The sequence below is a fragment of the Lissotriton vulgaris genome, unplaced genomic scaffold (genome assembly GCF_964263255.1).
Source record: "Lissotriton vulgaris unplaced genomic scaffold, aLisVul1.2 SCAFFOLD_530, whole genome shotgun sequence".
NCBI lineage: Eukaryota > Metazoa > Chordata > Amphibia > Caudata > Salamandridae > Lissotriton > Lissotriton vulgaris.
The window spans coordinates 34,161-59,697 of record NW_028254364.1 but is presented as its reverse complement, the minus strand read 5'-3'; the positions used below and the strand labels follow the sequence as shown (position 1 = coordinate 59,697).

The following is a 25,537-nucleotide window of genomic DNA, read 5'->3' as shown; positions in this document are numbered from 1 at the left end:
ACTTACGTGTTATAAAGTTACGAGTGTGGGGTCTCTGCACTTGTGGCAGAATCTCTGCACGGTGCCCTCTCTGCAGTGCGTTGTGTGGACATTCTGTGCTGAGTACACTCACTACACCACAAGTGCAGGTACTCTGCCACGAGTGTGCAGACTCCACCCTTGGTGCACATACACCACTGCGAGCGTGCAGAGTCCGCTACGAGTGCATAGACTGAGCCCCCAGTGCGCGCACACCACCACACATGCGCAGACTCCTCCATGAATGCGTAGACTCCGCCCCAGTGCACACGCACCACCAAAAGTCCGCAGACTCTACCACAAGTGCACAGACTCTGCCCCAGTGCTTGCACACCACCACAAGTGTGCAGACTCTGCCACAAGTGTGCAGACTCCACCCTCAGTGCACATACACCACTGCGAGCGTGCAGAGTCCACTACGGGTGCATAGACTGAGCCCCCAGTGCGCGCACACCACAACACATGCGCAGACTCCTCCATGAATGCGTAGACTCCGCCCCAGTGCACACGCACCACCAAAAGTCCGCAGACTCTACCACAAGTGCACAGACTCCGCCCCCAGTGCTTGCACACCACCACAAGTGCGCAGACTCTGCCACAAGTGCATAGACTCCGACCCCAGTGCATGCACACCACCACAAGTGCGCAGACTCTGCCACAAGTGCGTGCACACCACCACAAGTGTACAGACTTTGCCCCCAGTGTGCACACACCACTGCGAGTGTGCAGACTCCACCACAAGTGCACAGACTCTGCCCCAGTGGGCACACTCCACTACGAGTGCGGAGACTCTGCCACGAGTACGCAGACTTGGTACACATAGCTTTACTACACATAAGTCCCTTTGTGAATCTGGCCCTGCGTCTCTTAGATGTGTGCATCCGAAGAGATATCTCAGTTGTCTGTGCCCTGATTCTCTAAGATCACGGTAAGGCAGTGAATGTCTTTGTTTTCTAAGATCTGATCCTGAACAAAACTTGTGACATGACGGATAACTCGGCAGTCGAAGTCCTAAATATAAACTGTGGGATAGCTCTGCTTTTTGAAGCCTGGGCATAGCATGAGGCATTGCTCTACTGCAAACATGGGATTTCTAAACATGACATTACACACTGGTCATCATGGGAGGCTCCACCCCAGAGGTTCATAGTGAGCTGCAGCTCTGCTGATCATAAGCCGAGGTCTAACTCTGCTGTCTGAAACCTGAGCCTAACATGAGGGATACAACTGCTGTCTGAGGGCTAAGTCTGTGAGATCTGCTTATCCTGACGTAGGTCTCTGTCTGATATATCTACATATAAGATCTGTTTAGTCTGATGCATAGCTCTGTTGTCAGAGTTGTGTAACCTGAGGGATAGCTCTGTTATCCGAGACCTACGGCTTTGTTACTTATGTAACCTGATGAATTGCTTGAGACCAAAGCCTTTAGGAGTTGGGTAACCTGAGGGATAGCTCTGTTGTCTGAGACCTAAGCCTTCCAGAGCTGTGTAACCTGAGGGATAGCTCTGTTGTCCGAGACCTACGGCTTTGTTACTTGTGTAACCTGATGAATTGCTTGAGACCAAAGCCTTTAGGAGTTGGGTAACCTGAGGGATAGCTCTGTTGTCTGAGACCTAGCCCTTCCAGAGCTGTGTAACTAGAGGGTTAGTCTTGCTGTGACAAACTTAAGCCTTCGAAAGCAGTGTAACCTGAGGGCTAGCTCTGTTGTCTCAGACTTAAGCCTTTAAGAGCTGTGCAACCTGAGAGATAGCCCTGTTGACTGAGCCCTAAGCCTTCCAGAGCGGTGTAACCTGAGGGATAGCTCTGTTGTCTGAGACCTAAGGCTTTGTTAGCTGTGAAACCTGAGGGATAGCTCGAGACCTAAGGCTTCTTTAGCTGTGTAACCTGAGGGATAGCTCTGTTGTCTGAGACTGCAGCTTCGTTAGCTGTGTACCTTGAGGGATAGGCTTGCTGTCAGAGACCTAAGCCTTCAAGAGCAGTGTAACCGGAGGGATAACTATGTAATTTGAAGGACAAAAGGTGCCAGACTGTTATGTCCTGAGTGTTGGCTCTGCTGTCTGCGACTCACGGACACCTGAAGTGCTCGCCCTGCTGTACAGCCATGTACACTATTCTTACTAAAACCCCAGTGATGTGACATTGTTCTAGGAGAGCAGCGAGCTGGCTCACAGGAAAGTACACTCTGGACCAGCCAGGGCAGGGCTACACATGGCATCTCCAGCACTCATCCTGCACAGGTGGGATGGTTTTGTATAATAAACGAAGGCGCTATTCCTTCTCCCCAGCTGTCCTTCTGCCGGTCCAGGCAGCATCACCACTGTCCGCAGGCCCCATTTCAGGCGTTGATGTTGAGCGTGTTGTTGCCGAATCCCCGTGAATTGAACCAGGAATAGCACTGTCCGAAAGAAACACACGAAGAACAAGTGAGCACAAGCACAGAAACCAAGGCATTATTTTCATGTTACATTATCTGTAGTTACATGACATCCTTTCTGGTATGGCTTTTCAAAATGGCTTCCTTCAGGGTGCGCGGTAGCCAGGGGTGGCATCTCCGCAATGGCGAGGAGCGTCGCCCCACTCAGACCGAGCAAATGAAAAATAAAACGATGTTTAAGCATCGTTTAAATGTTTATTGTCGGCTCTGAGCCAGCGCTGTAAGAAGAGACGGGCTGAGGTATGGGAGGGGGAAGAGAATCGCTATGTGCATTCCATTAGTGCACATATGTGTTTTGGCCGGCCGTCTCAGATCGACCAAAACACACATGCGCATTTAGGCTTCTCCAGCTCGGCTGCATTGAACAGCGGGGCTGGAGAAACCCCACTGAGTCCCTGAGCGGAGCGGAGCGTCTTTTCAGCCCTCTCACGCCAATCCCTGCACTGCCCTGCAGCACAGTGATTGGATGGAAGTCTGTCCCAGGGGCTGCTAGGACCAGGAAGAACAGAGGAGGAGCAACAGGAGGCCGGGAGGCGGCCTGCGCCTTCAGGTAAGTTTTTTAAAAATCAATATATTATTATAAATACACCACACACAATGCGACCCCTCCCATGACGCAACGCCTCCTGCATTCCCTCGACCCATCCAACCACCGTGTGCTTGTGGCATCTGCCACTTGCTGTAGCCATAGCCACATCTTTATGTTCAGTGTCACCAGTGTGTGTTCATGCAGGTGGAACTAGAAACTCCTCTAGTACTGAAAAGGGAATGAGTTCAAATGTTCTTAACACTTCTCTGGCCTTCATTATGTGTGGTTCTTCAAATGTGCCAGTAATGTGGCCCCCAGAGGTCCCCTTATGAGGTGGAACGGTGTCTGCTATGCTTCCTCATTTAGAGCCTGATTTAGATCTTGGTGGACGGGCTACTCCATCACAACGGTGATTGATATCTTGTCTGCCAAAATCTAACTCCCATAGGATATAATGGGATTGATATTTCAGAGGACGGGATATCCGTCACCGTTCTGACGGGGTAATCCATCCGCCAAGATCTAAATAAGGCCCTAAGGATACAATGGCATTTATATTTCAGTGGATGGGATATCCGTCACCGCTGTGATGGAGTAACCAGTCTGCCCACATCTAAATCCGTCCCTAGGATACAATAGCATTTATATTTCAGAGGACAGGATATCCGTCACCGTTATGATGGATTAACCCGTCCGCCGCGATCTAAATCAGGCCCTAGGATACAATAACATTTATATTTCAGAGGACAGGATATCCGTCACCATTGTGACGGAGTAACCCGTCCGCCGAGATCTAAATCAGGCCCTAGGATGCAATAGCATTTATATTTCAGAGGACAGGATATCCGTCACCGTTATGATGGATTAACCCGTCCGCCGCGATCTAAATCAGGCCCTAGGATACAATAACATTTATATTTCAGAGGACAGGATATCCGTCACCATTGTGACTGAGTAACCCGTCCACCGAGATCTAAATCAGGCCCTAGGACACAATAGCATTTATATTTCAGAGGACAGGATATCCGTCACCGTTGTGATGGAGTAACCCGTCCGCCGAGATCTAAATCAGGCCCTAGGATACAATAGCATTTATATTTCAGAGGACAGGATATCCGTCACCGCTGTAATGGAGTAACCCGTCTGCCGAGATCTAAATCAGGCCCTAGGATACGATAGCATTTATATTTCGGAGGACAGGATATCCGTCACCGTTGTGATGGATTAACCCGTCCGCCGAGATCTAAATCAGGCCCTAGGATACAATAGCATTTATATTTCAGAGGACAGGATATCCGTCACCGTTGTGATGGAGTAACCCGCCCGCCGAGATCTAAATCAGGCCCTAGGATACAATAGCATTTATATTTCAGAGGACAGGATATCCGTCACTGTATTGATGGAGTAACCCGTCCACTAAGATCTAAATCAGGCCCTAGGATACAATAGCATTTATATTTCAGAGGACAGGATATCCGTCACCGCTGTGATGGAGTAACCAGTCTGCCCACATCTAAATCAGGCCCTAAGATACAATAGCATTTATATTTCAGAGGACAGGATATCCGTCACCGTTGTGACGGATTAACCCGTCCGCCGAGATCTAAATCAGACCCTAGGATATAATAGCATTTATATTTCAGAGGACAGGATATCCGTCACCGTTGTGATAGAGTAACCCGTCCGCCGAGATCTAAATCAGGCCTAGGATACAATAGCATTTATATTTCAGAGGACGGGATATCTGTCACCGTTGTGACGGAGTAACCTGTCCGCCGAGATCTAAATCAGACCCTAGGATACAATAGCATTTATATTTCAGAGGACAGGATATCCGTCACCGCTGTGATGGATTAACCCGTCCGCCGAGATCTCAATCAGGCCCTAGGATACAATAGCATTTATATTTCAGAGGACAGGATATCTGTCACCATTGTGATGGAGTAACCCCTCAGGAGATCTAAATCAGGCCCTAGGATACAATAGCATTTATATTTCAGAGGACAGGATATCCGTCACCGTTGCGACGGAGTAACCCGTCCGCCGAGATCTAAATCAGGCCCTAGGATACAATAGCATTTATATTTCAGAGGACAGGATATCCGTCACCGTTGTGAAGGAGTAACACGTCCGCCGAGATGTAAATCAGGCCCTAGGATACAATAGCATTTATATTTCAGAGGACAGGATATCCGTCACCGCTGTAATGAAGTAACCCGTCCGCCGAGATCTAAATCAGGCCCTAGGATACAATGGCATTTATATTTCGGAGGATGGGATATCCGTCACGTTTGTGATGGAGTAACCGGCCCACCGAGATCTCAATCAGGCCCTAGGATACAATAGCATTTATACTTCAGAGGACGGGATATCCGTCACCGTTGTGATGGAGTAACCCATCCGCAGAGATCTCATTCAGGCCCTAAGGATACAATGGCATTTATATTTCATAGAGTGGGTTATCCGTCACCGTTGTGATGAAGTAACCCGTCCGCCGAGATCTAAATCAGGGCCTAAGTTTCCAGTTCTATGTCTTTTGTTAATTCTCTTTTCCTCCTTCGCCATCGTCTTACAGGTGTCTTGTTGTCTCTATTGGTAGCAAGCCTCACAGAACAACCGAGCAAACCGTAAGTCAGACACCAAAATGATGAAATTACGAATGTTGTAAACCATCCTACAGTTTACCCTTCACACCGTGTCAGAGATAACTATGAATGGAGGATCATAAACTTAGCTTGATAATGTGATGAGCTTTCATTTTTCTTTCATGGTATAAATATTTTGAGGTCATAAGCATTGCATTTGGTGTGAGTTATGGTTTGCATGGCTGTTGCGTGGGTTATGGATTGTGGTCCAAAAATAATAAGCACATTTCAGTGGTTTTAATTTATATCTATAACTGGGTTGTAACTGGGGTTTTCAGATACATTTCTAAGTTATTTTGTGAAAAGTACATTAAGCTGTTATAACAATACCAACCACAGTTTAACCTTTGAGTGATTTACAAATAATGAGCCTGAGGCAAAGAGGGAGTGCACCTATCACAGTTAATGAACCTGTCAGGCTTTTGTGGTGCTCTGATCTGGAAGAGCAGCCTCCCAGTCTTCCTAACAGGAGTAAAACTCCATGCTGCTATTCAACATGGATGATCAGCACACACATGTATAAACATATAGTACACATCTCATTGTAATATCTTATCAAGACATGGGATGCACTAACTTATTTTGCATGTTCCTTATTTTTTTTTATATTAAAAATATTCCTTTATTCTTATCTTCGTAAAATCAGATATCTCGTGCAGCCAACGCGTTTCGCCTCTTCCCAAGAGAATTCTTGAGGGCTTGGTTTGTTATTTAATATATCGAGGTCTCAAAATCCTGTTCTCTTGTTTTGAACATATCATAAGTTCATCTCCAAAGAATATTCCATGTGTTCTGCTGGTCCCATGCACTTGTTATCCAACCCTTCTCTCATAGCTGCATCAGGGTGTTTGACCAACACGCACAAGCAAGCTACTGTTTACAACAAATACGATTTTGATGCCAACATGGGCCCTGGACATGTCTCAGGGGCCACCTGAGGTGGCTCGCCGGGGCTGCCTGAGAGGACTCTGGTGTTACCACAGCAGGAGCACAAGCGGGCAGGGCTGGGGTGCAGTGAAATGGCATGTGAGTACCAGGGCAGTTGAGCAAGGACAGCATTGAGGTGCATCAAAGCCGGTTGAAGGACCCGGTGCTAGTGTAGCGGGAAATACTACAGGTCCAGCTGAAGCCGGTCTTGTCCCTCAGCGCCCCTCCCCCGCAGCAGCAGCACTTTGTATCCAGCAGTGCTGAGCCACCAGGAGATTTAACAGAAATAGCTCGGATCTGATGTGAAGGAAAGACTCACATTTACTAATTGTACCAACGTTATAGTACGCAAAATGTGGAGGTGAGCTTCCAAAACCGATGAAAACTGGGCATAATATTGCCTCTGCCTGGCTAGATCCTTTCCCCCCCACATTTCAGCAATGGTTGGCTCGATTGCTCTCTACATTTATGTTGGAGAGAGCGATATATGAAAGGAAGGGAAAGAAAGCGAAATTGCTGGACAGCAAATCTGGGCTCCTCTTCTAAGATGGAGGCAGCAGTTTAATTGAAACTAATAGAAGTGGTATAAGCCTGGTTTAAACTGGCGAAAATCATTTGAAATGAGATGTGTGTTAACGCAATGTTCTGTATTTCTCCTTAATCTTATAATTGTATCTTTTTCTTTTTTTGTCTATACCCTAGCAGATGGACTTACGAACCCTTTTAATTTAATATACTGTCTTGTTTCTGATGTTTTCATCGACTAATCCCTGCATCTCTGTTGTTGTACTTTGAAGTGAACATGTGATGATGTCATGGGAGAAAAATGGGGTGAATTTTTTTTTAATAAAGAAAGTTTAAAAAAAAGAAAAGAAAAGAAAAAGAAAAAAGAAAACTAGGCAGGGCTGAAGGAGAGAGCCCTGCCCTACAAACCAGCTTGAAAAGCCCCGCCTCAGCCCTCTGGGGTACTAATGCCGCGTCAAACGCCCTGCAACTTTTGGCTGGCTTTAAGATCATTGAGTTGGTGAATAGTAATATAAAGTAGATCACCGGGCTTGTGTCTAACCCTCCTCATGTTCTCAGACCAGGGTACAGGAGCGCATGGTTTCAAGGGATCTACCCAAGTCGGATCACACCGTTTGGTGAAATCGTGAGGCTTGCTTTAGTTTCAAAGCTACTTATGCTTCCCACAGACCGCAGAGAAAATCATATTTCTCCCTCCTACAACATGGCAAGAGAAGAAACAAAGCACCATTTTTGTAATTCTCAATATTCTTTCTCAATATTAAAAATATGGTTCGAATTTTGAGCACTCTGAGTCTTATAGATACACCATTCAAAATAGAAATTGTAGATTTATTTGAACGTTTATGCTGAAGGCTACTTTTGAGAGTTGCAATGTTCCAGCTACATTTGTCCTATATGTGTCCCACTTTTGGGCATCGTTTGGGCTGTATCGTTCCACTTTGTGCATCACTTGGGCTATATGCGGACCACTTTGGGCTTCATTTGGCCTATATTTTTCCCACTTTTGGGCTTCATTTGGCCTATATTTTTCCCACTTTTGGGCTTCGTTTGGGCTGTATCGTTCCACTTTGGGCTTGTATATGAACATATTTGAGCTTGGGACGGGAGTCAAAATCTAGGGGCACTAGGAAATGGGTCTGCTTCAGCACCCCTCAAAATAAATATGCTGGAGCCTCAAAGGTGAATGAGCATTAAAGATGCCTTTACATTTTCCTTTTACCTTTGCCACATTTGCCGTGCTTTAAAAGACAGAGGGCTAAACATGTCCAGCTATGTCATGTGACAAACTGCTGCTTATTTTTTTAGCATGGAAATTGATGTTTACTTTTCTTTCTCTGACTTCAAAGGGAGAGGATTTTTTTTGGACAAAATGTAAAATGCACAAATATTTCAAAATATATCAAAAGTTAGGAATGCAAAAATAATGCACTTTTTTTGTAATTCTGAAGTGTGATGGAAACAAAGATTATTATAGGATAAAACACTTTCTTGGTAATGCAATACCCAATTTACATGCATTATCATTTGTGTGCTTTTTTGTTTTATAAGTAACACGTTAATTCTCTTCAAATTAACAGCCAATTTAATGTAGAATCTGATGCCTTTAACCCTTTCCACGCTGAGGACGAGCTGGGCTCGTCATGGCGTAGCCTCCTCACACGCTGATGACGAGCCCAGCTCGTCACGTAACATGCGTTTTTAAAAATCTCAGTGTACGAGCGGAATTCCGCTAGCGCGCATGAGGTTAAACGACGGTGCTCTACCGCACCATGCTTTAGTGATATATACACACCACCAGTTACCTAGCACACCCTTATTATTCTCTTGCCGAAGGGGCGTGGCTATGAGTTCAGGAGTGTAATATTGATGGGACCCCACTCTGATAATAGTTGCAGCCACACTGCTCTGAGAAGGACAGAGAGAACCCTGCATAGGTGTTGTGAACTTACCGTGCAGACTATGACCACGAGCAGGACACAGCAGCCGAGGGCCCCCAGGGCGATGAGGAGAACCTGCCAAAACGCCAAGCCACTCTGTGTGACGGATCCTGCTGTGAGGGAAAGAAACACAGGGTTCTTACTGGAGCAGAGAGTGAGGGTTCAAGGGCAGAGAGGCATGTTGGGAGTGTGCTGAGGGTGAGGGGGTATCCAGCACAGCCTCCCAGACTCATGAAAGGCCGTGTGCCAGGGGTCCAGGCGCCCTCCACTCTGGGACATGTTACAGTCTCAAGAGAAAGAAACAGAGGGTCCACACTGGAGCAGAGAGTGGGGGTTCAAGGGCAGGGAGGCATGATGGGAGTGTGCGGGGGGTGAGGGGGTATCCAGCACAGCCTCCCAGACTCATGAAAGGCCGTGTGCCAGGGGTCCAGGCGCCCTCCACTCTGGGATTTGTTACTGTCTCAAGAGAAAGAAACAGAGGGTCCACACTGGAGCAGAGAGTGGGGGTTCAAGGACAGGGAGGCATGATGGGAGAATGCTGGGGATGAGGGGGTGTCCATCACAGCCTCCCAGACTCTCAAGAGAAATAAACACAAGGTGCACACTGGATCAGATCCTGATGATAGACTGGAGGGAGAGTTTAACATTGAGGCAACTCTACCAGCTTTTGCAGAGTGGCTCACCACCATCAGGGCACTTTGGGTCTGAGTCAGACCCCCACAATGCCCTATGAGCTCCTCACACCTCTGCCACCATCGCCCTGCCCTCAAGGGCAGCCAGGAGGTCCCAGCATTGCCTGGAGCTGCTTTAACTGTTCACGTGACCACAGAGAGGCCGGGGGTTCTGGGAAGCAGGCCTGGAAGGCAAGGGATCTTCTGTGCTCTAGCTCTAGTCCTGGGTCCCACTGGCACGGGAAGAGCTTGGCACATAGGCTTGCCCTGTGGTAGGTATAATGTCTCACCCATGAGGTAATGGGTGCGCCCAGCAAGGCATGGGGACCACGGCTATGAGAGAGGGGTGTTTCAACTGTTCCCTCACAGGCCATCGACCAGATAGTATTGCCCCGGGTCATGTGACCTTGAATTATTAAACCGGCTTCCACGGACGTGACGTCAGTAGGCGCCCGAATGCGGGAGCAGTAAGCAACTAAATAAGGCTCTGTGTCATTATTTAATTACCGGCCTCCGGTATTCCCTACGCATAAACCCCAGTTGATGGACAGAATGCAGAACACTGTCATACAATCACCCCAGTACAGAGATCTGGGCCTAAATCCATCGTTTTTTTGCACTCCACACCACCCCAGTTCAGACATGGCCATATGCAAATCAGTCTGACCCTGTGCCTCATGGGAACAGTCCAGCCCGAACTGCCAAGCCATGCCTTCCCTGGACCGGAAACAAGCTTCCGAGGACCGGTTTCTCGCATTCCAGCCGTCTTCAGCCCGGCTTGCTTGAAACCAGTGGTGTGGAGAGCATGGGACTCACGTCTGAGCATACCCATCCCACTCAGGGTGGCAAATGCAAAAACCACAGTTGATGGACAGAATGCAGAACAATGTCATACATTCACCCCAGTACAGAGATCTGGGCCTAAATCCATCGTTTTTTTGCACTCCACACCACCCCAGTTCAGACATGGCCAAATGCAAATCAGTCTGACCCTGTGCCTCATGGGAACAGTCCAGCCCGAACTGCCAAGCCATGCCTTCCCTGGACCGGAAACAAGCTTCAGAGGACCGGTTTCTGGCATACCAGCCGCCTTCTTCAGCCCGGCTTGCTTGAATCCAGTGGCATGGAGAGCATGGGACTCACGTCTGAGCATACCCATCCCACTCAGGGTGACAAATACAAAAACCACAGTTGATGGACAGAATGCAGAACAATGTCGTACATTCACCCCAGTACAGAGATCTGGGCCTAAATCCATCGTTTTTTTGTACTCCACACCACCCCAGTTCAGACATGGCCATATGCAAATCAGTCTGACCCTGTGCCTCATGGGAACAGTCCAGCCCGAACTGCCAAGCCATGCCTTCCCTGGACCGGAAACAAGCTTCCGAGGACCGGTTTCTGGCATTCTAGCCGTATTCAGCCCGGATTGCTTGAATCCAGTGGTGTGGAGAGCATGGGACTAACGCCTGAGCATACCCATCCCACTCAGGGTTACAAATGCAAAAACCACAGTTGATGGACAGAATGCAGAACAATGTCGTACATTCACCCCAGCACAGAGATCTGGGCCTAAATCCATCGTTTTTTTGCACTCCACACCACCCCAGTTCAGACATGGCCATATGCAAATCAGTCTGACCCTGTGCTTCAAGGGAACAGTCCAGCCCGAACTGCCAAGCCATGCCTTCCCTGGACCGGAAACAAGCTTTGGAGGACTGGTTTCTGGCATTCCAGCCGTCTTCAGCCTGGCTTGCTGGAATCCAGTGGTGTGGAAAGCATGGGACTCACGTCTGAGCATACCCATTCCACTCGGGGTGACAAATGCAAAAACCACAGTTGATGGACAGAATGCAGAACAATGTCATATATTCACCCCAGTACAGAGATCTGGGCCTAAATCCATCGTTTTTTTGCACTCCACACCACCCCAGTTCAGACATGGCCATATGCAAATCAGTCTGACCCTGTGCCTCATGGCAACAGTCCAGCCCGAACTGCCAAGCCATGCCTTCCCTGGACCGGAAACAAGCTTCCGAGGACCGGTTTCTGGTATTCCAGCCGTCTTCAGCCCGTCTTTTTTTAATCTAGTGGTGTGGAGAGCATGGGACTCACGTCTGAGCATACCCATCCCACTCGGGGTGACAAATGCAAAAACCACAGTTGATGGACAGAATGCAGAACAATGTCATACATTTTCTCCAGTACAGAGATCTGGGCCTAAATCCATCGTTTTTTGCACTCCACACCACCCCAGTTCAGACATGGCCATATGCAAATCAGTCTGACCCTGTGCCTCATGGCAACAGTCCAGCCCGAACTGCCAAGCCATGCCTTCCCTGGACCGGAAACAAGCTTCCGAGGACCGGTTTCTGGTACTCCAGCCGTCTTCAGCCCGTCTTGCTTGAATCTAGTGGTGTGGAGAGCATGGGACTCACGTCTGAGCATACCCATCCCACTCGGGGTGACAAATGCAAAAACCACAGTTGATGGACAGAATGCAGAACAATGTCATACATTTTCTCCAGTACAGAGATCTGGGCCTAAATCCATCATTTTTTTGCACTCCACACCACCCCAGTTCAGACATGGCCATATGCAAATCAGTCTGACCCTGTGCCTCATGGGAAGGCATGGCTTGGCAGTTCAGGCTGGACTGTTCCCATGAGGCACATGGTCAGACTGATTTGCATATGGCCATGTCTGAACTGGGGTGGTGTGGAGTGCAAAAAAAGATGGATTTAGGCCCAGATCACTGTACTGGGGTGAATGTATGACATTGTTCTGCATTCTGTCCATCAACTGTGGTTTTTGCATTTGTCACCCTAAGTGGGATGGGTATGCTCAGACGTGAGTCCCATGCTCTCCACACCACTGGATTCAAGCAAGCCGGGCTGAAGACGGCTGGAATGCCAGAAACCGGTCCTTGGAAGCTTGTTTCCGGTCCAGGGAAGGCATGGCTTGGCAGTTCGGGCTGGACTGTTCCCATGAGGCACAGGGTCAGACTGATTTGCATATGGCCATGTCTGAACTGGGGTGGTGTGGAGTGCAAAAAAACGATGGATTTAGGCCCAGATCTCTGTACTGGGGTGAATGTATGACATTGTTCTGCATTCTGTCCATCAACTGTGGTTTTTGCATCCGCTATTCCCTACAGCAGAGTTGGGGGCCGAGGTGTCGAGACAGACGACACAACAACTGGTGACGAGGTTCGGCATTCCCTGCTCTCCAGCTCTGTGGCGGCCCTGTTCGTGGGCTCTGCGCCACGCAGTGCTCATGCCACAGACGCACGTGGCTCGCTCGGCACTATCAGTGGTGGGGCCCTGCCCTAAGGGTGACATGGCAGAATGGTGGCAGCAGTCTGGCCTGGGACCTCGAAACCAACATCCACGGTGAGTCCTGTCCTGGCCATATTATGCAGCACCCCACTGATCAGCACAGGGCCCACAGTAACGCGCATGCGCCTCAGGTCTCTGTCACTCCCTGCACATCTACAGCCTCTCAGTGGCCTGCGCAGCCTGGTGCACCTTTCCGTCCTGGGACTGGACAAAGCGGACGGCTTCTCCCGCCAGCCTGGTGCAGTGGATTGATCTGCCGGAGGGGAGAAGTAAAGTGACTGGCTCCCGCGCGCAGCACGCCAGACGCCTGTCATGTCATCCATTCCCCCTATCGAACCATTCGTGGTAGAGGGGCCCCCTTCAGCACAGGCACCCAAATGGATAGAATGGCTAGAATGCCTGTTAATATATTTTGAGGCCACAAATGGGGAAGGATATCCACAGAATCACCAAGTCTCTTGCAGAGGCAACACCCAAGACACACCACACCCTCATCAATGCCCTCACAGGACACTTCGAGCCAATTGCGAACCAAGACTATGAGCGCTTCATTTTTCGCCAGGCGCAACCGCTACCTAATGAATCTCTCGACACTTTCCATGCCCGGCTCAAGATCCTTGCGAGCACGTGTGGGTTCCATGATGAAACGGAGGAGGTCAGAGGGCAAATAATTCAGGGCTGTGCATCGGCGAAGCTCAGAGAACAGATCGTTGAGGAGTCAGGCAAATCGCTGACAGACATATTGACACTGGGGCATACCAAGGAGTTGCCCAAAGACATATGGAGGCGGCGTTGCAGAGACCTGTTAAAGCAGAACCAGTTAAAGTGGTGACCCAGTGTGCCTCGATAAAGAAGGAACCAGTGAGTGCCTCACCGAGGAACATTCGAAATTGTGGCTATTGCGGAGGGGTGCCCCACAATGCAGCGGAAGGAGACGAACAGATGGTACATATGATTGGAGCGGCGACTCGAAAACTCTGCCGTCTTCCCCAATGCCACATCAAAGTGGACCAGAAAGACCTCACCGCCATTTTGGACACAGGGGCCACCATAAACATCATGTTGGCAGCCATGTACAGCACCATGCAGCCTGCTCCCCATTGGGACCCACGACAATCACAGTCTTCACCTATGGACAGGTAAAGATAAGAGGCAAATGCAAGACGAAGGTCACCCATGGAACACAGTCCATCCCCACCGCGGTGTATGTGACGGAGGGCGGGCAGGGCATGCTACTGGGGTGTTGAGCAGCTGAAGACCTAGGAGTGGTAACCCTTGCTTTTGGGATCCATCAGGAATCAGTCCAGCACCTCTTGGCGGAATTCGCATCAGTGTTTGAAGGGATTGGAAAATTCAAGGTTAAGGAAATACACCTCCACATGGACCCCATGGTGCAACCAGTAGCGTTATGTCATCGGAGGGCGGCCTTCTACCTGCGTCCTCTGGTCGAGAAGGAGTTGATCAAGCTCGAAGAAGCTGGCATGATTGAGAAAGTGACCGGACCTACTCCGTGGGTGGCTCCAATTGTCGTCACCCGGAAGCCTAAACAACCCGCGCTGTTAGACTATGTGTGGACATGAAGCTACTCAATGCCGCTATCATAACGAGCGACACATCACCCGCACCATTGATGACTTGATTGGAGAAATGGCCGGACCATGCTGGTTTTCGAAGCTCGACCTCCAGTCAGGGTCTCATCAGCTAGTGCTGGATCAAGCGCCCCGAAATATAAGGACATTCTCCACCCATTTCAGCCTCAGAAGATACACTCATCTGAGCTTTGGGATATCCAGCACAGCTGAAGTTTTTCAAAATGTCATTCATGAACTGATCATGGACATCCCGGGGGTAATATCAATCAATCAATCAATGACACTTATAGAGCGCGCTACATACCCGTAGGGTCTCAAGGTCAGCAATGACATCATGATCCACGCCAAGACCATTGCAGAGTACAACTCCAGATTGACTCAAGTATTACAGAGAATCCAAGAGTCTGGACTCACGCTCCACAGGGAGAAATGTGAATTGCTCAAGACGAAGCTAAAATTCTTCGGCTGTGTATGTGTTTTCAGCAGCAGGAGTAAATCCAGACCCAGACAATGTCAAAGACATCAAGAATGCCCCAGCACCCACCAACGTAACTGAAGTCCGCAGTTTTCTCAGAATGGTCAATTATTGTGGCCGTTTCATTTGTGACCTTACGACCCTCTCTCAACCACTAAGAGAGCTCACAAAGGACTCCGTCCTGTGGGTGTGGATCACCGAACATGTTAAGGCATTCAAGAACATCAAAGAGGCCTTATCGGCTGCAACCACGTTAGCATTCTTCGATCCTCAGAAATTAACTATGGTCACTGTGGACGCTGGCCCAAAAAGATTAGGAGCTCTGTGATGCAACGCAGTCATGCTGAGGAGGACTGGGCATCGGTGCCTTTCGCCAGCCGCTTCCTAACTGACTCCGAGCAGCCGTACTCTCAGATAGAAAAGGAGGCTATTGCGATACATTCGGGGGGCCGCCACTTCCATCTCTATACATACGGAAAGCCTTTTGTGGTGGCGACAGATCATGAGCCACTTCTATCCCTGTTCTCAGGAACTTCGTCAAAACCACCCCCAGAATAGAAAATTGGATGTGCAACTGCAATTTTACAATTGTCAGGTGAAATATCAACCAGTATCTTGGAACCCCGCTGATTACTTATCTCGCCATCCGAGGGTGGCAACGGACTAGGAAGAAGAAGACGCGGCGGACACCGAGAAATATGTCTGCTGCATCACGGCCAGATCGTGTCCCCTTCCACTTTCCATGGACGTTTTGAGAGAAGAAACCAACAAAGATGAGTGCTTACAGCGAATAAAACAAGTCCTGAAACATGGGAACTGGCACTGTGCGAGGGAAGAATGGAAGATAATTACCTGCGAAGCACGGCGTGTCATGGAGAGCTTATTTCACATCCGGGAGGAAGTCACAGAAGATGCCACAGGGTGCCTGCTGCGAGGACACAGGCTGGTCATCCCATCGTCCCTGACAGCAAGAGTAGTCCAACTCGCTCATATTGGCCACCTGGGAATGGTTAAGACTAAGTCATGGCTGCGGACCAAAATGTGGTTTCCACTGATATGAACATGTGGAGGCAGTAGTCCGTTCATGTCAGTTGTGCCAGGCTACAGGAGAATCCCCTCATGCCGCTCCAATAATAACGGAGCCTAGGTCCAGGCGAACCTGGACGTGTGTAAGTCTTGATTTTGGAAGTCTCCCGGACGGAAGACACACTCTCGTGGCCATCGGAAATCATTTAAAATATCCAGAGGTCAAGATAATCACCACGCTAGTGCAACTGAGGTTATCCCGAAGATAGAAAAAGTGATGGCGACTCATGATATTTTTCAGGAATTGAAGACAGATGACGGTCCCCCGTTCCAGGGGCAGGAAATGGCCACCTACCTAGCCTCCTTAGGCATCAAGCACAGGAAAGTCACCCCTCGGTGGCTGAAAGCCAACGGGGAAGTGGAAAGGTTTATGAGGACTTTGAACAAAGTGATACACAAAGCCCATGAACGCCATCAGTCAGTGGAACTTGCCATTTTTACATTTTCAAGAAGATACCGACAAACACCTCCCTCCACCACGGGGGTTGCCCCCTGGCATCTGTCCATGGGCCGAGTAGTCATTGACTCCATTCCACATCACCCGCAGTGGTGACCGGAGAGTCCAAAAGATGATCATGTGGATGCCCACCGGGAAAGTGCTCATGCTCAAATCAGCTGACGCCGGAGGGCTCGGCCAGTCCAATTGAAAGTGGGCGACATGGTCCTGCTAAAGAATCTTCTGACAAACGGCAAGTTTAATCTCCAATATGAAAGGAATCCCTGGGTAACAGTCCATTTGAAGAGCACCCAGGTCACGGCCAGAAGAAGGCGGTGAAACAGTGACCCGGAGCATTTCAAACTTCAAGATGTTTCATCCATCACCTGCTGCTCCGGCGGGTCTGAGCCTGCCCCGGTCTGAAACAAGACTGGACTCTGACACGGAAGAGGAAGCAGCAGGAACCAGCAGACACGGATTGACCCCTGATGTGGAACTGGCACCGGAGGCTGCCTCCTGTGCGGAGGGGGCTCTGATTTGCCATTGTGCACTCGCGAGATTTGGGGTGTTTCTCAGGCCAGTGATGCGGAGGGAGATCTGAGTGGGGGCCGACCCTCCCAGTATCGCCTTCAACAGAATCCAGAGCTGACACGCAAGGAAGGACTACTGCACGTAAGACTGTTCCAACTGATCCCAAAGTCTTGGTGCTGCTGAGTATCGCTGCAATGAGCATCATTTGTTTGCTTGTTTTGTTTGTTTATTTTTGGGGAGGAGCGTAATGTCGCAAACCTGAGGTAATGGGTGCGCCCAGCACGGCGGGGGGGCCACGGCTAGGAGAGAGGCCCGCAGGCCATCCGCCAGATAGTATTGCCCTGGGTCATGTGACCTTGAATTAATAAACCGGCTTCGGCGGACGTGACGTCAGTAGGCTCGCGACCGCGGGAGCAGTAGGCAGCTAAATAAGGCTCTGCGTCATTATCGACACAACAGTAGATAGCACAGGGGTGCTGAGTACTGGGAAATGGATCAAGGCCATTGGTCGACCCGGCTGTATGAAGGGAGGCAACACCACAACTCCCAGAATGCCTTAGTTTGCCAAACAAAAGGCCAGAAACAGAAATGACATTTTGCAAGAGTTAGCTGAGTGAGTGAACTCAATGAGTGTCTCCCAAGGGCACTTTTAAGAGTGACCTCTAACAGAGGATGCTTACGCTTCAAGAGGGAGCCCCAGGAGTGAGCTCTAAGAGTGAGTCACAGGAGTGAGCTCTCAGAGACAGCCCCAGGAGTGAGCTCTCAGAGACAGCCCCAGGAGTGAGCTCTAAGAGTGAGTCACAGGAGTGAGCTCTCAGGGGCAGCCCCAGGAGTGAGCTCTAAGAGTGAGTCACAGGAGTGAGCTCTCAGAGACAGTCCCAGGAGTGAGCTCTCAGAGGCAGCCCCAGGAGTGAGCTCTCAGAGACAGCCCCAGGAGTGAGCTCTAAGAGTGAGTCACAGGAGTGAGCTCTCAGGGGCAGCCCCAGGAGTGAGCTCTAAGAGTGAGTCACAGGAGTGAGCTCTCAGGGGCAGCCCCAGGAGTGAGCTCTCAGAGGCAGCCCCAGGAGTGAGCTCTAAGAGTGAGTCACAGGAGTGAGCTCTCAGAGACAGCCCCAGGAGTGAGCTCTAAGAGTGAGTCACAGGAATGAGCTATCAGAGGCAGCCCCAGGAGTGAGCTCTCAGAGACAGCCCCAGGAGTGAGCTCTAAGAGTGAGTCACAGGAGTGAGCTCTCAGAGACAGCCTCAGGAGTGAGCTCTCAGAGGCAGCCCCAGGAGTGAGCTCTCAGAGACAGCCCCAGGAGTGAGCTCTCAGAGGTAGCCCCAGGAGTGAGCTCTAAGAGTGAGTCACAGGAGTGAGCTCCCAGAGGCAGTCCCAGGAGTGAGCTCTCAGAGGCAGCCACTGGAAGTGAGCTCTAAGAGTGAGTCACTGGAGTGAGCTCTCAGAGGCAGCCCCAGGAGTGAGCTCTAAGAGTGAGTCACAGGAGTGAGCTCTCAGAGACAGCCTCAGGAGTGAGCTCTCAGAGGCAGCCCCAGGAGTGAGCTCTCAGAGGTAGCCCAAGGAGTGAGCTCTAAGAGTGAGTCACAGGAGTGAGCTCCCAGAGGCAGTCCCAGGAGTGAGCTCTCAGAGGCAGCCACTGGAAGTGAGCTCTAAGAGTGAGTCACTGGAGTGAGCTCTCAGAGGCAGCCCCAGGAGTGAGCTCCCAGAGGCAGTCCCAGGAGTGAGCTCTCAGAGGCAGCCCCAGGAGTGAACTCTAAGAGGCAGCCCCAGGAGTGAGCTCTCAGAGTGAGTGACAGGAGTGAGCTCTCAGAGGCAGCCCCAGGAGTGAGCTCTAAGAGACAGCCCCAGGAGTGAGCTCTCAGAGGCAGCCCCAGGAGTGAGCTCTAAGAGTGAGTCACAGGAGTGAGCTCCCAGAGGCAGTCCCAGGAGTGAGCTCTCGGAGACAGCCCCAGGAGTGAGCTCTAACAGTGATTGACAGGAGTGAGCTCTCAGAGGCAGCCCCAGGAGTGAGCTCTCAGAGACTGTCCCAGGAGTGAGCTCTAAGAGTGATTGACAGGAGTGAGCTCTCAGAGGCAGCCCCAGGAGTGAGCTCTCAGAGACAGTCCCAGGAGTGAGCTCTCAGAGGCAGCCCAAGGAGTGAGCTCTAAGAGTGAGTCACAGGAGTGAGCTCTCAGAGGCAGCCCCAGCTGTGAGCTCTGAGAGACAGCCCCAGGAGTGAGCTCTCAGAGACAGCTCCAGGAGTGAGCTCCCAGAGGCAGTCCCAGGAGTGAGCTCTCAGAGGCAGCCCCAGGAGTGAGCTCTAAGAGGCAGCCCCAGGAGTGAGCTCTCAGAGTGAGTGACAGGAGTGAGCTCTCAGAGGCAGCCCCAGGAGTGAGCTCTAAGAGACAGCCCCAGGAGTGAGCTCTCAGAGGCAGCCCCAGGAGTGAGCTCTAAGAGTGAGTCACAGGAGTAAGCTCTCAGAGGCAGCCCCAGGAGTGAGCTCTCAGAGACAGCCCCAGGAGTGAGCTCTCAGAGGCAGCCCCAGGAGTGAGCTCTAAGAGTGAGTCACAGGAGTGAGCTCTAAGAGTGAGTCCCAGGAGTGAGCTCTCAGAGGCAGCCCCAGGAGTGAGCTCTCAGAGGCAACCCCAGGAGTGAGCTCTCAGAGGCAGCCCCAGGAGTGAGCTCTCAGAGGCAGCCCCAGGAGTGAGCTCTAAGAGACAGCCCTAGGAGTGAGCTCTAAGAGTGAGTCACAGGAGTGAGCTCCCAGAGGCAGTCCCAGGAGTGAGCTCTCAGAGGCAGCCACTGGAAGTGAGCTCTAAGAGTGAGTCACTGGAGTGAGCTCTCAGAGGCAGCCCCAGGAGTGAGCTCTAAGAGTGAGTCACAGGAGTAAGCTCTCAGAGGCAACCCCAGGAGTGAGCTCTCAGAGACAGCCCCAGGAGTGAGCTCTCAGAGGCAGCCCCAGGAGTGAGCTCTAAGAGTGAGTCACAGGAGTGAGCTCCCAGAGTCAGCCCCAGGAGTGAGCTCTCAGAGACAGCCCCAGGAGTGAGCTCCCAGAGGCAACCCCAGGAGTGAGCTCTCAGAGGCAGCCCCAGGAGTGAGCTCTCAGAGACAGCCCCAGGAGTGAGCTCTCAGAGACAGCCCCAGGAGTGAGCTCTCAGAGACAGCCCCAGGAGTGAGCTCTAAGAGGCAGCCCCAGGAGTGAGCTCTCAGAGTGAGTGACAGGAGTGAGCTCTCAGAGGCAGCCCCAGGAGTGAGCTCTAAGAGGCAGCCCCAGGAGTGAGCTCTCAGAGGCAGCCCCAAGAGTGATCTCTCAGAGACAGCCCCAGGAGTGAGCTCTCAGAGGCAGCCCCAGGAGTGAGCTCTAAGAGTGAGTCACATGAGTGAGCTCTCAGAGGCAGCCCCAGGAGTGAGCTCTAAGAGTGAGTCCCAGGAGTGAGCTCTCAGAGGCAGCCCCAGGAGTGAGCTCTCAGAGGCAGCCCCAGGAGTGAGCTCTAAGAGACAGCCCCAGGAGTGAGCTCTCAGAGGCAGCCCCAGGAGTGAGCTCTAAGAGTGAGTCACAGGAGTGAGCTCCCAGAGGCAGTCCCAGGAGTGAGCTCTCAGAGGCAGCCACTGGAAGTGAGCTCTAAGAGTGAGTCACTGGAGTGAGCTCTCAGAGGCAGCCCCAGGAGTGAGCTCTAAGAGTGAGTCACAGGAGTAAGCTCTCAGAGGCAACCCCAGGAGTGAGCTCTCAGAGACAGCCCCAGGAGTGAGCTCTCAGAGGCAGCCCCAGGAGTGAGCTCTAAGAGTGAGTCACAGGAGTGAGCTCCCAGAGTCAGCCCCAGGAGTGAGCTCTCAGAGACAGCCCCAGGAGTGAGCTCCCAGAGGCAACCCCAGGAGTGAGCTCTAAGAGGCAGCCCCAGGAGTGAGCTCTCAGAGACAGCCCCAGGAGTAAGCTCTCAGAGGCAGCCCCAGGAGTGAGCTCTCAGAGACAGCCCCAGGAGTGAGCTCTAAGAGTGAGTCACAGGAGTGAGCTCTAAGAGTGAGTCCCAGGAGTGAGCTCTCAGAGGCAGCCCCAGGAGTGAGCTCTCAGAGGCAACCCCAGGAGTGAGCTCTCAGAGGCAGCCCCAGGAGTGAGCTCTAAGAGACAGCCCCAGGAGTGAGCTCTCAGAGGCAGCCCCAGGAGTGAGCTCTAAGAGACAGCCCCAGGAGTGAGCTCTCAGAGGCAGCCCCAGGAGTGAGCTCTAAGAGTGAGTCACAGGAGTGAGCTCCCAGAGGCAGTCCCAGGAGTGAGCTCTCAGAGGCAGCCCCAGGAGTGAGCTCTAAGAGACAGCCCCAGGAGTGAGCTCTCAGAGGCAGCCCCAGGAGTGAGCTCTAAGAGTGAGTCACAGGAGTGAGCTCCCAGAGGCAGCCCCAGGAGTGAGCTCTCAGAGACAGCCACAGGAGTGAGCTCCCAGAGGCAACCCCAGGAGTGAGCTCTAAGAGGCAGCCCCAGGAGTGAGCTCTCAGAGACAGCCCCAGGAGTAAGCTCTCAGAGACAGCCCCAGGAATGAGCTATCAGAGGCAGCCCCAGGAGTGAGCTCTCAGAGACAGCCCCAGGAGTGAGCTCTAAGAGTGAGTCACAGGAGTGAGCTCTCAGAGACAGCCTCAGGAGTGAGCTCTCAGAGGCAGCCCCAGGAGTGAGCTCTCAGAGGTAGCCCCAGGAGTGAGCTCTAAGAGTGAGTCACAGGAGTGAGCTCCCAGAGGCAGTCCCAGGAGTGAGCTCTCAGAGGCAGCCACTGGAAGTGAGCTCTAAGAGTGAGTCACTGGAGTGAGCTCTCAGAGGCAGCCCCAGGAGTGAGCTCCCAGAGGCAGTCCCAGGAGTGAGCTCTCAGAGGCAGCCACTGGAAGTGAGCTCTAAGAGTGAGTCACAGGAGTGAGCTCTCAGAGACAGCCCCAGGAGTGAGCTCTCAGAGGCAGCCCCAGGAGTGAGCTCTAAGAGTGAGTCACAGGAGTGAGCTCTAAGAGTGAGTCCCAGGAGTGAGCTCTCAGAGGCAGCCCCAGGAGTGAGCTCTCAGAGGCAACCCCAGGAGTGAGCTCTCAGAGGCAGCCCCAGGAGTGAGCTCTCAGAGGCAGCCCCAGGAGTGAGCTCTAAGAGACAGCCCTAGGAGTGAGCTCTAAGAGTGAGTCACAGGAGTGAGCTCCCAGAGGCAGTCCCAGGAGTGAGCTCTCAGAGGCAGCCACTGGAAGTGAGCTCTAAGAGTGAGTCACTGGAGTGAGCTCTCAGAGGCAGCCCCAGGAGTGAGCTCTAAGAGTGAGTCACAGGAGTAAGCTCTCAGAGGCAGCCCCAGGAGTGAGCTCTCAGAGACAGCCCCAGGAGTGAGCTCTCAGAGGCAGCCCCAGGAGTGAGCTCTAAGAGTGAGTCACAGGAGTGAGCTCCCAGAGTCAGCCCCAGGAGTGAGCTCTCAGAGACAGCCCCAGGAGTGAGCTCCCAGAGGCAACCCCAGGAGTGAGCTCTAAGAGGCAGCCCCAGGAGTGAGCTCTCAGAGACAGCCCCAGGAGTGAGCTCTCAGAGACAGCCCCAGGAGTGAGCTCTCAGAGACAGCCCCAGGAGTGAGCTCTAAGAGGCAGCCCCAGGAGTGAGCTCTCAGAGTGAGTGACAGGAGTGAGCTCTCAGAGGCAGCCCCAGGAGTGAGCTCTAAGAGGCAGCCCCAGGAGTGAGCTCTCAGAGGCAGCCCCAAGAGTGATCTCTCAGAGACAGCCCCAGGAGTGAGCTCTCAGAGGCAGCCCGAGGAGTGAGCTCTAAGAGTGAGTCACATGAGTGAGCTCTCAGAGGCAGCCCCAGGAGTGAGCTCTAAGAGTGAGTCCCAGGAGTGAGCTCTAAGAGACAGCCCCAGGAGTGAGCTCTCAGAGGCAGCCCCAGGAGTGAGCTCTCAGAGGCAGCCCCAGGAGTGAGCTCTAAGAGACAGCCCCAGGAGTGAGCTCTCAGAGGCAGCCCCAGGAGTGAGCTCTAAGAGTGAGTCACAGGAGTGAGCTCCCAGAGGCAGTCCCAGGAGTGAGCTCTCAGAGGCAGCCACTGGAAGTGAGCTCTAAGAGTGAGTCACAGGAGTAAGCTCTCAGAGGCAACCCCAGGAGTGAGCTCTCAGAGACAGCCCCAGGAGGGAGCTCTCAGAGGCAGCCCCAGGAGTGAGCTCTAAGAGTGAGTCACAGGAGTAAGCTCTCAGAGGCAACCCCAGGAGTGAGCTCTCAGAGACAGCCCCAGGAGGGAGCTCTCAGAGGCAGCCCCAGGAGTGAGCTCTAAGAGTGAGTCACAGGAGTGAGCTCCCAGAGTCAGCCCCAGGAGTGAGCTCTCAGAGACAGCCCCAGGAGTGAGCTCCCAGAGGCAACCCCAGGAGTGAGCTCTAAGAGTGAGTCACAGGAGTGAGCTCCCAGGGTCAGCCCCCGGAGTGAGCTCTCAGAGACAGCCCCAGGAGTGAGCTCTCAGAGACAGCCCCAGGAGTGAGCTCTCAGAGGCAGCCCCAGGAGTGAGCTCTAAGAGACAGCCCCAGGAGTGAGCTCTCAGAGGCAGCCCCAGGAGTGAGCTCTAAGAGTGAGTCACAGGAGTGAGCTCCCAGAGGCAGTCCCAGGAGTGAGCTCTCAGAGGCAGCCACTGGAAGTGAGCTCTAAGAGTGAGTCACTGGAGTGAGCTCTCAGAGGTAGCCCCAGGAGTGAGCTCTAAGAGTGAGTCACAGGAGTAAGCTCTCAGAGGCAGCCCCAGGAGTGAGCTCTCAGAGACAGCCCCAGGAGTGAGCTCTCAGAGGCAGCCCCAGGAGTGAGCTCTAAGAGTGAGTCACAGGAGTGAGCTCCCAGGGTCAGCCCCAGGAGTGAGCTCTCAGAGACAGCCCCAGGAGTGAGCTCCCAGAGGCAACCCCAGGAGTGAGCTCTAAGAGGCAGCCCCAGGAGTGAGCTCTCAGAGGCAGCCCCAGGAGTGAGCTCTCAGAGGCAGCCCCAGGAGTGAGCTCTAAGAGTGAGTCACAGGTGTGAGCTCTCAGAGACAGCCCCAGGAGTGAGCTCTCAGAGACAGCCCCAGGAGTGAGCTCTCAGAGGCAGCCCCAGGAGTGAGCTCTAAGAGACAGCCCCAGGAGTGAGCTCTAACAGTGATTGACAGGAGTGAGCTCTCAGAGGCAGCCCCAGGAGTGAGCTCTCAGAGACTGTCCCAGGAGTGATCTCTAAGAGTGATTGACAGGAGTGAGCTCTCAGAGGCAGCCCCAGGAGTGAGCTCTCAGAGACAGTCCCAGGAGTGAGCTCTCAGAGGCAGCCCAAGGAGTGAGCTCTAAGAGTGAGTCACAGGAGTGAGCTCTCAGAGGCAGCCCCAGCTGTGAGCTCTGAGAGACAGCCCCAGGAGTGAGCTCTCAGAGACAGCTCCAGGAGTGAGCTCTCAGAGGCAGCCCCAGGAGTGAGCTCTAAGAGTGAGTCACAGGACTGAGCTCTTTGAGGCAGCCCCAGGAGTGAGCTCTGGGAATGAGGGGGCTGAGCGCTGTCCATGAGTGAAATCCTCTAATAGAGTCCTAGCACATTAGGAAGCCTCCTCATTGCTGCTATGAGGGTGAGTTTCAGCTCCTGAGTGAGCATCAGTGAGTGAGTCTACGCAGTGCTGGCACCGGGGAGGTCAGTCCTTGTGTATGTCAACAAGAGCAAACTTCTGAAGATGTGTGAATTCAACTGGGAGACTGATCACTCAGACAGGTGGTGGAGGGCAGGGGGCAAGGGTGGCAGAGGCCAAGGAGATCAGGGGCCAAGGAGGGCAGGGGGCAAGAGGGGCAGGGGCAAGGAGGGCAGGGGGCAAGAGGGGCAGGGGCAAGGAGGGCTGGGGCAAGGAGGGCAGGGGTCACAGAGCGCTCACTTACCAGGGGGACCTCCTGCGATGGTCGTAGTGGGGGGCGACGCACTGGATGCAGTGGAGGGTCCGGGATTAGTTGCTCTGGACACGCCAGTGATTACTGCAATGGTTGGTGCAGTAGTGGCAGAAGTTGTGACTGCAGTGGTAGCTGCAGTAGTGGCTGCTGTAGTTGCTGCAGTGGTAGCTGCAGTAGTGGCTGCAGTGGTAGCAGCAGTGGTGGCTGCAGTGGTTGCTGCAGTGGTGGCTGCAGTGGTTGCTGCAGTGGTGGCTGCAGTGGAGGCTGCAGTGGTGGCTGCAGTGGTAGCTGTGGTGGTGGCTGCAGTGGTGGCAGCAGTGGTTGCTGCAGTGGTAGCAGCAGTGGTGGCCGCAGAAGTGGCTGCAGTGGTGGCCACAGTAGTAGGAGCAGTAGTGGCTGCAGTTGTGGCTGCAGTGGTGGCCACGGTAGTAGGAGCAGTAGTGGCTGCAGTGGTGGCCACAGTAGTAGGAGCAGTAGTGGCTGCAGTGGTGGCTGCAGTTGTGGCTGCAGTGGTGGCCACAGTAGTAGGAGCAGTAGTGGCTGCAGTTGTGGCTGCAGTAGTA

At 52.4% G+C, this 25,537-nt stretch overlaps 1 long non-coding RNA gene across 1 annotated transcript; it reads right to left on the bottom strand.

Moving 5' to 3' along the window:
- Positions 1-829: 829 nt before the first annotated feature.
- On the bottom strand, positions 830-25,092 carry LOC147659566 (uncharacterized). The gene is made up of 3 exons (XR_015307209.1): positions 24,966-25,092; positions 9,031-9,131; positions 830-2,413 (listed from the first exon to the last, which is right to left on the bottom strand). It is a non-coding gene; the product is annotated as an uncharacterized LOC147659566 (long non-coding RNA).
- Positions 25,093-25,537: the final 445 nt, after the last annotated feature.